Consider the following 14,294-nt stretch of genomic DNA (forward strand, 5'->3'; position numbering starts at 1 on the left):
GAAACTAAAATGCTATAATCCAGTTTTAGAGAACTGCTTAAGCCACGCAGGTCTTTGGACCTGAGGTTTAGCCCAGCTCTACGACTGGCTGACCCGCTGTTCTCTACTATATTTGTTGCTTGATCTTTGACTTCACTTTTATAAGTAATGCAATCATTCTAACTCTAATTACTTAGAGCAAATCATTGACTTTGGCCATCAATTTTTTTTACCAGCAAGTTTTTAAACTACGACATTTTTATTTCTGTATCTAAAGATTAAGGTAGACATTCTCTGCTATTGTGCTACTTTTTAATTTTTTTAAGAGATAAGGTCTTGCTCTGTCATCCATGCTGGAGTGCGGTGGCATGATCATAGCTCACAGTAACCTAGAACTCCTAAACTCAAGGGATCCTCCTGCCTTGGCTTCTCAAAGTGCTGGGATTATAGGAGTGAGCCACTGCACCTGGCCAGAACTTTCTTTTTTAAACGAATTACTATGCACAAGCCCTTTGCTATACATGTAATTTCATGTAATCCTTTTGATATAGTATCTCATACTCCCATAAATCCTATGAGGACTCATTACTTCAATTTACAGCTGAAGAAACGAAGAAACAAAGAAACGGAGGCTCCAGGACATTTGGGTACGGGGTCCATGAGAAACCAGGTGTCCATAGTGCCAAGCATATGCTTTGCTCCTTTGTGTGATGCAGAAAAATATAATTTTGTAGTCAAGATTCCCAAAGGGAACAAAAAAGTCACATTCACTCCACCTATTTTAGTCCTTGAAGACAGAAACAAATCAATTATCACCTCATTTCCGACAAAGAATCATAAAGTGTGTCTCTAGATATGTTTGTCTGATGCTGACTGATTTATGCTGTGTGGGATTGGGCAGGGCACAAGCAAAAGGTACCATGACTCTGGGGAAGTGGTGGGTGGAGAAAGAAAGGGCACATTGCAAGATAGCTGATACGGAATATTCCGAAAAGTTGTGTTTCAGTTTCCTCTGAATTTGTCTCATTTTTTTCAGTAAGTATTCTTCCCTAAACTGTACTGTCTAAATGTCATAGGTAGAATTTGTTCAGCTATGAGGGTATCCCTTCTAGTAAAAGTTTGGAGATGTGTTAGTTATCTAGAGCTGAAAAAAGAATCACCCCAAAATGAAATGTGTTAAAATAACATTTATTATTTCATGGTTTCTATAGACCAGGAATCCAGACATGGCTTAGCTGGGTTCCCTGCTTTAGGATCCAACAGGTTATAATTAAGATGTCAACCAGGGTCACAGTCATCTCAAGGCTCAACAGACAGGAAAGAACTCGCCTCCAAACTCACTCACATGGCTATCAGCAGGACGAAGTTCCTCACCAGCTGTTGGACTCAGGGTCTCTGCTCCTTGCTGGCTGTTGGCTGGAAGCTACCTCAGTTCCTTGCTATGTGGAGCTCTCTATAGGACAGCCCACAACCTGGCAGCTTGCTTCAGCACAGCAAGAAAGCAGAGAGGACCAGAGAGAGTGCGACCAAGACAGAAGAAGTCACGGAAGATTTTTGAAACCTGTGATGGCTAATTTTGTGTGTCAGCTTACTTGGCCGCCCAGATATTTGGTTAAGCATTATGCTGGGTGTCTTTGTGAGGATGAAATGAACATTTAAATTGGTAGGCTGAGTAGAGCAGGTTGCTCTCCTCAACATGAGTGGACCTCATCCAGTCAGTTGAAAACTTGAATAGAAGAAAAGGACTGACCCTCACTCGACCAAGAAGGAACTCCTCCTGCCTGACTGCCTTTGAACTGGGATATCAGCTGTTTCCTTCTTTTGGTCTCACACGGAAACACTGGCTGTTCCTGGGTCTCGAGCCTGCCAGCGTTTGGATGAAAGCTACACCATCAGCTTCTGGGTCTCCAGCTTGTAGACTCCACCTGCAGATCTTGGGGATCTTGAGACTTACTGACCTCTATAATTGCATGCTGTACATTACATGCTCTGTTTCTCTGGAAGACGCTGACAAGTACCTAATCTAACCTTGGAGGGGACAGCCCATCACGTTTGCCATAGTCTGTTAGTTAGAAGTGAGTCACTTGGTCTAGTCAACACTCAAGGAGAGAGGAAGATGACACATGTTGTGGGGTACCAGGAGGTGTGGGGTACCATGTTAGAAACAGGCCTAGTGCAGTGCATCGCCTGCCAAGTTAGAATGAAGAATGGAGATAACTGGAGGTGTGTGGAGCCGGCAGCAGGAGAGGAAACAGAAGAGGAGTTTGCATGTGGCCTTGGAAGTTACCCAGGGAGGTCACCTTTTAGTGCTTTCTCTCTGACTGGTTAGGGATTTGCAACCCAAACCTAGGGTTTCATAGTGAAACAAAAGCATGAACCATAATCAGCATCCAGATCTGGCACACAGCAGAATTTGGCAAGTCTCAAAGCCTGTGGAGATCCAGGCACAGCAGAAAAAGCATAGATTTGGACTCAGAGGACCCAGATCAGAGCTCCACAGAGCCACTCAATGAACTTGGCCAAGCTGTACAAGGACTCTGAGGTGGGGCTCTGTCTTCCCATCTGTGAAATGAGACTAATGGCACCTTCTTCACAGAAATGCTGGCAACATTAAATTAAATTCTCATTTCCTTAAAAGTGTTCCATTGAAAGCTAGTTCAGCAAAAATATGACTAGACAGAAAAGGATTACACTAACCATTCAATGTGAGAAATTCTGGGTTAAAAGGTGAACCAATCCTCTTCCTACAGCGTCTGAGGGTCATTGAGAGGTACTGAGTATTCTGGGCCTGCAAAAGAAAGGCAGATGAGTCAGTGCTAACCAAACAGATTTGGCTACCACACTTTCTCCAAGAGAATCTTATGTGACTTGTGTTAAATAATGAATTAAATAACACAGGTATAAATGCTTACCCATGGAGCCTGGCAGATCACCCACATGCAGTCAGTGTACGTTGACTCTGAATCAGATTATAACACAGTAGTCATGGCAATAAGCCACAGTGAGATGACTGGGACCAAAATCACAGATGTCCTAGCATTTGGGTGATAGAATAAATCAATCTCCTGCTACTAGATGTGACTATCCTGTGGATAAATAGCGGGACTACTAGGTTGGGCTTACTAGGTAGTGCTCTGATAGATCTCTCTCTCTCTTTCTCTCTCTCTCTGTATATATACATATATATATGTTTCCATTGGCTGCATGGAGCTTTAGTTTTTATTTTTATTTTTCAGAGACAGAGTCTCATTCTGTCATCCAGGCCGGAATGGAATGGTGCAATCATAGCTCACTGCAGCCTTGATCTCCTGGGCTCACACAATCCTCCCACCTTAGCCTCCCAAGTAGCCAGGACTACAGGCACATGCCACTACACCTAGCTAATTTTTTTTTATTTTTGTAGAGATAGGAGCTCCATATGTTGCCCAGACTGGTCTCAAACTCCTGGGCTCAAGCAATCTTCCCGCCTCATCCTCCCAGAGTGCTGTGATTATAGATGTGAGCTGCCCCAAGCGGCCCTGATAGAGTATTTTTTTTTTTTTTAAACATCAGGCCAGACCATACTCCTGTAGAAAGGGAAGAGATTTACTCCTGAAAAGAGAGGCTAGTCCCAGTGTCACACTTATCTGAGGAGGAGGTGGGAAAATGGCACTCTGAAGGCAGGCCTTAGCCAGATAGGACAGAATTCCTAGCCTTTCTCTCTCCCTCTGAACTTTGAGTTGGCTCAGTTGGCTTGGGAGCAAAGCTTAAAGATGGCTTTGGACACACAAACCCAGCCCTGAAGAAGACAAGAAGGCATCCGGTAAGATATCTCAAGCTGAAGACTAACGCATCTTATTTTACAAAGTGTATTTCTCATTTTATGTTCCTCTTTTATTTGATGTTTTTGTTAAAAATCTAGCCTTCTGTGAGAGCCTTTAAAAATGCTTCAGCTTTGCTGGAGGAACTAAGGTCATGCCGGGGGTGCATGCTAGGAGAGGCGTGTCATCTGAGGCCAGCATGATCATGCCTGGTGTGACTCTTGGAGTGAACTTCTCAGTTCACATCCCTGGCCCCTTCCCAGGGACTTGCCCCGATTCAGTGAGGTGAGTTCCAGAGGTCGTGTCTTTACTTGGTGACATGAGCCAGGGCTACTTTCTTCAGGGCTGAATGCCTAAATGAAGCCGGGCTAATCATATTGTCTTTCCTGGAAATGTGGAGATTTGTGTTCAGAGGACCGGCACCTGAGGGTCCTGGAGCTGAGCCACAGAGCATCCCAAAGGGAAAGTCCAGATATTCCCACAGTTAAGGTCTCTGGAGCCTCCCTACTTCTTACCCTGCCGAGGTTTGGTTTTTAAACTCAGATCTTCTCAATACATTTTTCTTTTTACTTAAACTGGACAAAGTCTGTTTCTCCCCCTTTAATCAAATGAATCTCAATTAATACATAGCAGCGGCAGTCAACTTTTTTTTTTTAAAGAAATCTCCAAAGGCAAGGTAAGTAGTGGCGTATAGGAATAGTAGGCTTGAAGCTCTACCATTCAGTGGTAACCCTAAGTAAATCCCTAAGTGGAGAATCCTAAGTAAAATAGAGGTACAGTTACCAAATAATCAGGGTAGATCCCAGGGGTCAAAATCTGAGGAGAGTTAGCCTCAGGGAAGTGGAGCCATGATGGACCAGCAGCTGAGCACCAAGGAGAAAACAGAACACAAAGCATTAAACAGGCTGCCCAGTGGATGGTCAAAATAGGGGACAGGTGTGAGCAGAGTTTAGCTAAGGAGCTAAAGTTCAGAGGAATGACCTCAGGCTTAGACAAACTGAAACTCAGGGCAGGGACACAAGTCAGGGTGACAAAACACTACCCAGTGGGATCATAGGTCAAAGCAGAAGCCCAGTTACCAGAACTGGAGCACGAGGTCAGAGCAGGGCAGCTCATCAGTGTGTAACCCATGCTGCTGGACTCCTCAGTTTCCCAACAAGAGACAGGTCTGGTCCCACAGTCTGGAGCAGGGCTAAGGCTGCAGGCAGGGGTGAAGAACAAGGCAGCCGGGGTGTGGGGACAGGGAGTCAGTGCTCACACTGCGATCTCGCAGCCTTCTTCTCCATAGTGACACAGCCCTGGGGCCTCTGCTCAGCCCCTGAGCTTCCAAGCAGAAAGGGCTGTAGGAGAGGATGAAGTAAGTCAGGGAAACGGAGCCACCGTCATCAGCCTGGAGCCCTTGTCCTGCATGGAGTGGCGCGTGGGGGCGGAGGAGAGGGAGAGCTGCTTTTGTTTGTTTATTTCCTCATAGCAACTCACAAACTTAGCCAAATACAGATAAAAATGAAGTGCATGAAAACTTTCCTAACTTCCTGACTCAGAATCGTTACTAAATATATACATCAGATGTAGGCGGATGAAGGCAGAATTGTAGGTTCCACCTAACAGTCCTCAAACACTGCTGCCCCGGTGCCCCTCCATGTAGAAAGAGCTCCCAAAGGTCACCAGGATGTGCTTGCCGTTTTGTTCAGTATTTTCTAAAATAATCAAAATGGAAACTGAAAATTCACCTTCCTCATGTCTCCTAACCTCAGAGGAGCCAAGCACAACTGGAGAGGCTTGGTCGAAATTGATGATTGATTGATTAGTTATCCTCTCTTTAGTGCCCTCTCTCACCTTACTCCTCATTTACTCCTGTGACAGGCCATGACGGGGGCTCACAGGACTGAAGATATGGCTACAGTTCCCATGGGGTGCAGGTGATTCCAGCAGGCTGAGACGAAGTTTCAGCACAGAGGGCATGGATGAGTTGGTGTTTCCATGAGAGGAAGGATTGGATAGGTCACGCATTCTGAAACAGATTTGCAAGGGTCTTTAGAAGTTATCTGGCTCCAGTGTGCATCATCTGATGAAACTGGTTTATCTAGCAGTTGGCAAAGGGTAAGGATATTCTTAATGAATATTTCCATGAGGGCCCAGGATTAGGTGTATCAACATGTTCATTCCTAGATTTCATCTGTCCTTGAAGAAACTGGTAGAGGGGAAGGGAGAGGGAGTGGAGGCAATTGTAGAATAGAGAGGATCATATCAGACCTTGTCATGAAGGTAGTGTAAGCCTCAAAAGAATTTGTCACCAAGCTCCACAAAAGAAATAAAAACTTTTCCCTTCTTCCTTTTGTAATCTACCTTTACTGAATTTGGACTACATAAACTCATTTGTTTTCAATTTAACCGCTATGTGATTAGTGGGGTAGGTTGCCAGAATATGCAGAAAAGAAAATAAAAATACTGTAAATCAAGTTTTCCCGTTCTTCACCCCTGCTGCCTTTGCATTTGGGGACCTTCAAAGCTCCTGGCAGGATGTGGCTTTGACTCTGGGTTTTCTCATGTACAGCCCTTAGAAGAGTGCTTGGCACATAACAAATGCTGTGTAAGCATTTGCGATTAGTAGTAACACTTGTAGTCACATTTGTACCTTTCATGTAGAATTCCCTACCCTTAATCCAGCCAACTCCTACCTTCCCTGATAGACCACGGCCTTCATCACTGTCCAGGGCTTAGGGCTTACAGAATTTAACTCTGAATACTTTGATTAAAATCATTGTTTCTACAGATGAGAAAATTAAAAAGGACTCCCCACTTTATGTAGCTCTTGGAGAGGGAACTTGAAGATTAAGCTACTCTCAATTATTAATACTGAGAAGAAGAAAAATGTGCAGGCAGTCCTCACTGCTGTCCCCTCTTAAATTCCATCCATCTGCTGCCTGGATGGTGCTGACAAACCCCTATTTCACTTTTCACTTCATTGATTCGCTCATTCAACAGTTTCCCCGCTGATTCATCCGTCTCAAAGTCAACTTGTTAACATTTTACCTTACCAATTCAGGAACACCAGCGGTTGGAAAAAGAATGTAAGTACTGGTTACTCCATAGCAGGAGATGAAAAGATGATTCATTCCTTACCATTCCTCTGCTTTCAATGACTTTTGTAAGAATACCATGTAGCAAAAGCTGAGGCGCCCTGCATGCAGTCAAAAACGTATTTTTGCACCTTTTTCATTCATGGATCCATAGGATTCTACTAGACAGGTCCTGTCCCATTTAGGATTGTCTGTTCTCAATATCATAGACTCAATACAAACAACTGTGAAAGGCAGCTGTTCACAATGAAGCAGCCACAAAGCTAAGCACAAAGGTATTCTGCAGTGGTTTTTGAGCTTCAACTATCCAACTTGATTCATTCCCTGTAAGTCCACTTTTCCCTAGCCTGCAAACATAAATAAGGAAAGTCATTTTCCTATTATTTACAGCAACTTCAAGACTCCATTTATCAAATTAGCTGGGCCACAGTCCCCTTCCCCAGGAATCCTCAAAGGTGGTGGTATTTCATGTGCTTTCCTGAGTCAGTTAATCTCTGCTTCCATGGGCTCAGGCCATCAATCTCCACTCCGTCCACTGGCCACTTAGGCCAACTGCCAGTTGCCATTTACTCCTCTAGAACTGCTGACCTGCCTGTGGCGAATGCTGCTATTTCCATGCCACTCTTGGTTGAGGAGGGAAGGGAAAAGTGGAATGCACTCCCTCCCTGTTCCTTGCGTGTCTGGTGTATAAGAGATATTTCCTTGACACAGCTGAAACCAGGCTGTAACTTTTGACAACACTTCATTTAAGGTCCTGAGATAACAGGGGGGAATAGTAACCTTGCAGCTCCAAATGTAGTTCATGCACAGCAGCCTCAGCATCACCTGGGAGTTGGAGAGCAATTCGAAATCTCAGGTCCCATTCCAGTCTTCCTAAACGGTCTGCATTTTAACAAAACATTCAGGTAATCTGTATGCATGTTAAAGTTCGAGAAACATGAATTTCTTTTTTAAAAATATTTTTATTATACTTTAAGTTCTGGGGTACACGTGCAGAACATGCAGGTTTGTTCCATAGGTATACACGTGCCATGGTGGTTTGCTGCACCCATCAACCCGTCATCTATGAGAAACAAGAATTTCAACACAGATGAACTTTCAACTGCATGCCACATATCCATCATTGGCCTCTCCACATTCACCCTCCACCCTTTTCCACCTTTGTTCTCTGCTTAGGATGTTGACCTTTCTTGACTGCATGGGTCAGGGCCTTCTTTCCCTATGGCTTCAGAGGATAGGAGGAAAATTGGGTTAGTTTGACCTCAGGCTGGCTGCAACCCTCTGGATTGTGAATTGCCTTGAGGAAGCCCAACTCACTTCCTTGGTCTTAGACTTGCTATGGAGGGCCCCATTTCCTTATCCAGAAATCGCTTCCTTTCACATATGATTAGTAGTGTGAATGTCCACCCTTATCAACCACTTTTATGGTTTCCCCCAGACCCAATACAACAATAACACTAAAACAGTCTGGGCGAACGGCTTATGCCTGTCATCCCAGCATTTTGGGAGGCCTAAGGTGGATAGATCACCTGAGGTCAGGAGTTCAAGACCAGCCTGGCCAACATGGTCAGAAACCCTGTCTCTACTAAAAAAATACAAAATTAGCTGGGCATGGTGGCATATGTTTGTAATCCCAGCTACTTGTGAGGCTGAGGCAGGAGAATCGCTTGAACCTAGGAGATGGAGGTGGCAGTGAGCCAAGATCACACCATTGCGCTCCAGCTTGGGCTAAACAGTGAAACTCCATCTCAAAAAAAAAAAAAAACAGAAACCCAAAAAGCAAAAAACAGTGGCCCAATATTAGAACATTCTCCAACATCCACTTATCTAGTCTGGGAGAGCAGTTCATCTAAGACATCCATAGTCCTGCCTGGACCGATCAGTAAAAGCATAGTCTTCTGCTTTTGAACAATCTTTTCTGCAGTGTTAGGGCTGGATTTGCATGTTCTTCCAGCCAGCATATCCATCATAGCACGTAATATCCTGAGAAACAGCTCAAAGTGGAATAAACATATCTCCCCTTGAACCCATCACAGCTTTTGAAAGTTATAGGAAGGCCTGCACCCTTGCCCAATTATAATCCATTGTTCAATCAGGAACCAGGGTCCTCCTCCTAAATTGCAAATCAGATGTCACCCTTCTGTAAAAAGCTTTATGCGGACTCAGTTTGTACATAAAACATAAACCATGGTGTTGCAGTTCAGTTTTTCCAAGAAGCAGATCCTGAGATGAAGGTCAGTATATAGGAGGTTAATCGGTGAGTACTCTCAGGGTCAACTCCTGTGGAGGACATGAAGGAGGCAGGATTGGACAGAGAAGGAAACAGTTGCAGCAAAAGCTGCCACCAGTCCCACAGAGCTTTGGAACCTGCATGACTATGCAGCGTCATCCTTAATTGAATCAAAAGGAGCCCAGCCTTTGTATGTTAGCATTGCCAGTCATTCCTGGGCTGCCCTATGGAAAACAAGTGTGACCTTGGACCACCACCAGGCTCTCTTCAGCCAAGGGCAATTCCCAGTGGGACTTCAGCTTCAAACTGGCATTGCCCACACTCTTGGCAGCTGGGAAAAGGAGTGCTCCATTCCAAAAAGTGGTGCGCTGGAGTTGGACCGGATAGCACAACATGGTCTACTACTCATGATCTATAAAATTCTCCAGGATCTGGCCCAGTGCACCTGTGTAACGTTGTCTTACCCACTCACCACCCACTGGACTGGAGTCTCATTGGCCTCCATCTGGATTCCTCGGGGACTTTGTACTTACTGTCCTCTTACCCAGACCACCCCCCCTGCATCTTTGTGTGGCTGGTGTCTTCTCCTTCAGGTCTTAGGTCAGAGATCACTGCCACAAAGACACCTTCTTTGACCACCTGTTTAATGTAACTCTCACACTTCATGTGCTTGTGGCTGTTAATGTCACATTGCTTATTTCTTTCATAGACCTTAACACAAAATGGCATTATGTATTTTCTTCCTTGTTTAAGTGCTGCTCAAAAGCTTCTTTAGGGCAGACACTTTTTGTTGCTCTTCTTTATTCCTTTCTCCCAATGCCTAGGGTAGTGACCAAAACATAGCAGATGCTGTAAATCAATGAATGAATGAACAGTGCGTTCTGAATTGGAGTTGTTTTTATACTTTCATGCTTTTAGAGGCATGGCTTCCTCTAAGTGGAGTGCATTGTCTTTCCTCCTAACAAATTCGCACTTGGCTCAAACGTCAGCTTCTCTGTAAAACACTGTCATCTGCTCATATGACCCCCTTCCCTTTCTCATCTTGCCACCCTCAGCTCTCTATGGCTAGCACAATGCCTAGCACAGAGGAAGCAGTGATAACACTGAATGCCCACTGTGTGCCCAGTATTGCTATGTGAACAAAACAGACAAAATCCTTGCCCTTGTGAAATTTATATTCTAGTTGGGGAAGACAGACATAAACAAAATAAATAATTTAACTATATACTTCTGCAGAAAACAGGGCTAGAGAATACTAGGTGTTATTGCAAAAATTAAAAAGAGTAGCCAGAGAAGATCTCACTGAGTCCTGAGCTTCTTCAAGGAGCAGCAAGGGAACCAGTAGGACATGAGCAGTGAGTGAGGGAGAGAAAGTCAGAAGAGATCAAAGATGTAACGGGGCCAGACCATGAGGAGTCTTGTAATCACTGTCAGTGAGAAGGGAACCATTGGAGGCTCTTTCTGAGCCGAGGAGTAACACAACCTGACTTAGGTGTTGAGGGCGTGTGTATGTAGCTGGGCGCAGTGGTGGCACCTGTAATCCCAGCTATTTGGGAGGCTGAGGTGGGAGAATTGCTTGAGCCCAGGAGGCGGAGTGATCCAAGATCACGCAACTGCACTCCAGCCTGGGCGACAGAGCGAAACTCTCGTCTGGAAAAAAAAAAGAGAGAGAGAGAGTAGGTGGTATGGAGGCAAGTATGGAAATCAGGAGACTTCCTGGGGCCACTACAGTGGCCCAGGTAAACTTGGATTTCGCTGATGTCACCGGAGGTGGTAAAAAGTGGACAGATTCTGGATATATTTGTAAGATAGAGCAATCAAGATCTGTTTGTAGATTGGATGTGAAATGAGCCAGAAGAGTCAAGGACTACCCAGCATTTTCGTCTAAGCGTGGAGTTTCCATTCACTGGATAGGTAAGATGGCAGGACAAGCAGGTTGCTGAGGGGGAGAGTAGAAATAAGGCATCGGGTAAGTTTGAGATGCCTAAATAGATACCCAAAATGGAGATAGTAAGTTACTCATCAAGTAGGAAGGAAACCTGGGATCCAAATGCAGAAAAGACTTTTCTGAGAATGAGTAACTGTAGCAAACCATGTGCTCGATCAAGAAGAAGCTTTATGAAAGCAATAAAAGAAGAATTCAGTTGCAATACCCAAAACATGGATTTCATAACAATATATTTTTGTACAATACTTTAAAATTCTGAACTATGCCTGGACTTTCATTATGTTACACGACGGCTGCGTTGGAAATATCTTTGTGTGAGGGAAGATAAAAGAAGCCAACACTTAATGGTCTTTATTTTCTGTTCCTTTTCTTTGTCTTTCTTTTGCCCCTCTCCCTTCATTCTCCCTCTCCTTCTCCCTCTTCCTCTCCACTTTCATATTTTCATGTCTCCTGCCAATGGCCACCCAAGGCATTCTAGGCATTTGATTCTCTCCCCCAAAACCAAAATTCCTCCTTTAAGGGTTTTGTGAATATAATTAGAGGAAAATACTTAGCACCACTTTGCATTTCTTTTGGGAAATACCAGTGATATGGTTAGGATATTTGTCCCCTCCAAATAACATGTTGAAATGTGATCTTCAGCACTGGAGGTAGAGCCTAATTGGAGGTGTTTTGGTCACGGGAGTGGATCATAAGTGGCATGGTGAATTCCCATAGTAATAAGTGAGTTCTCATTCAGTTCACATGAGAGCTGGTTGTTTAAATGAGTCTGGCACCTCCTCCCCTTTCTTGCTCCCTCCCTCACCATGTGACATGCTGGCTCCCCTTCACCTTCTGCCATGATTGAAAGTTCCCTAAGGCCCCCACCAGGAGCAGCTGCCAGCACCATGCTTCCTGTACAGCCTGCAGAACCATGAGCCAAAATAAACCTGTTTTCTTCATAAATTACCCAGTGTTAGCTATTTCTTTATAACAATGCAAATGAATTAATGCAACCAGGAAACAGAAGAGAACACTTCACAATATACAATTAAAGTACAAAATTAGATTGGATTTCAGAAATACAAAAGGTCAAGGTTTTCATCATGAAATAAGAAAATGGATATATTTGAAATGGTAACTATATTGTTCTTGTATACTCATGGAGAAGGCAAAAAATGCATTACAACTTTTCTAAAACTCACTGTAGGAAAAATTATTTTCTTATATACTTTAATTAGTAACGGATACACAACAAGGTTTAAAATTACTTGGGCTTAAATTTTTTAAATTACCTCATTGCTTACAAGTACCTATATTTGGTTTTAATCTTCAGTTGGAGCATTTCCTAATGTCACTGAAAAAAACTAAATTCAATAAATTTTAAAATGAGTTATTACTTACCTGAGGTTATTTTTATAAAAATAAAGAAACATTGAGTCACACTGTAATTGGCAGGATTGTTTTCTCTTAAGGGTAGATAAGATAATAGCGTGTTATATAATTAATGCTATCTTAAATTTGATGAATTACAGTACTAAACTAGGTATATATACAAACTAGGTATATACACAAGCCTAAGTGTGTGCATATGTATAAAAATGTAGACATAAGGCCGCACACGGTGGCTCACGCCTGTAATCCCAGAACTTTGGGAGGCCAAGGCAGGTGGATCACGAGGTCAGGAGATTGAGACTATCCTGGCTAACACAGTGAAACCCCGTCTCTACTAAAAATGCAAAAAATTAGCCGGGTGCAGTGGCGGGAGCCTGTAGTCCCAGCTACTAGGGAGGCTGAGGCAGGTGAATTGCTTGAACCCGGGAGGCAGAGCTTGCAGTGAGCCGAGATCGCACCACTACACCCCAGCCTGGGCGACAGAGTGAAACTCTGCCTCAAAAAAAAAAAAAAATGTAGACATAATGCCATTTAGATTAGTACCATAAATGGGTTAATAATTTAATATCAAGAATCTTAGATATATTTGTAAATGGAGAATATTTATTTCTTCAACAGGTATTTTTCCAGAACACATTTGTTGAAGGCATACGACATGGTTTGGATATTTTGTTTCTGCCAAATCTCATGTTAAAATTTGACCTCCAATGTTGGAAGTGGGCCTAGTGAGAGGTGTTTGGATCATGGTAGCCATAGTGGTGGATCATTCATGAATGACTTGGTGCCGACTTTGCGGTAATGAATTAGTTCTCACTCTATGAGTTCACACAAAATCTCGTTGTTTAAAAGAGTCTGGGATCTCCCCCATCTCTTTCTCTTGCTCCCTGTCAACATGTGTCATGCCTGCTCCCACTTCACCTTCCACCATGAATAAAAGCTCCATGAGGCCTCACCAGAAGCTCTGCAGATGTCAGTGCCATACTTCTTGTACAGCCTGGAGAACTGTGAGCCAATTAAATATCTTTTCTTTATAAATTACCCAGTCTCAGGTATTCCTTTATAGCAATGAAAACAGACTAATAAAGCATAGGTCAGTTGTGCTGGGTGCTAAGAATACTACAGTAAACAAAACACACATAGTTCCTATTCTTAGAAATTTCGGTTCACTTAGGGATATAGGCAATAAAAGAAATAATTAAAGTGCCATAAATGTTTTAATAGAAGAAATTAGGTATGCATTACAAAAATAGAGCAGAGAGACTTGAACCTATAAATTCTTGTTGAAGGAAGTGATATTTTGGACTTAATCTAAGAAAAAACTGAAGTTAGCCAGTAAATGTGAGATATGTGTCTGTATGTCAGGTGTGGTGGTGCTGAGATATTTTTAATATCATATTTACTTTTGATTTACCAAGGCCCTTTTAGAAAACATATACTGCCATTCTTTCTTGGAAGGAGAAGCAGAAGAAATAAATGTAGGTGTTAATACTACCAACACTAAGTTCTGTCATCTGAGATATCTACACATTTTCCTACCAACGAAAAGTCATAGTCTATTCTGAGAAGCCAACATCCCTTATAGAAAGGTTAACCAAAATGGCAAAACCAACAGGTACTAAGTAGGATAAGTCAAATATTAGGTGCTGTCTGATCCTTAGTAGGAACAATATTCTGAGATGCAAATTTATTTTTATTCTGCAGTTTGACCATAACTTTTATGGCCATGGCCAGTTTCATCTGAAATGATTGGTTCCAACTGATCTAAGTGAAAGGAAATGCTTTAGAGTTTTGCACAATGAACACTACCTCTCAGACAATGAGTTGGCCCATTCATGTGGTCTGCTGGCCAAGTCCACCTCGTTTTAGCCATATAATCATGCAAA

General features: G+C 43.1%; 1 long non-coding RNA gene across 4 annotated transcripts in view; it reads right to left on the reverse strand.

The window, feature by feature from the left end:
* Window positions 1–14,294, reverse strand: part of LOC129143330 (uncharacterized) — a 296,072-nt gene that overhangs the window by 124,974 nt on the left and 156,804 nt on the right. For 2 of the 4 annotated variants that reach the window (XR_010149873.1, XR_008546691.2), the window contains exons 1-2: window positions 5,616–5,790; window positions 2,677–2,767 (exon numbers count right to left, since the gene is read on the reverse strand). This is a non-coding gene — a long non-coding RNA (uncharacterized LOC129143330). Of the gene's footprint in view, window positions 1–2,676; window positions 2,768–2,891; window positions 2,939–5,615; window positions 5,791–14,294 lie in introns of those variants that run through there. The other 2 variants (XR_010149874.1, XR_010149875.1) reach the window with 2 other exon arrangements.

The sequence above is a fragment of the Pan troglodytes genome, chromosome 13 (assembly GCF_028858775.2).
Source record: "Pan troglodytes isolate AG18354 chromosome 13, NHGRI_mPanTro3-v2.0_pri, whole genome shotgun sequence".
NCBI classification, from domain to species: domain Eukaryota; kingdom Metazoa; phylum Chordata; class Mammalia; order Primates; family Hominidae; genus Pan; species Pan troglodytes.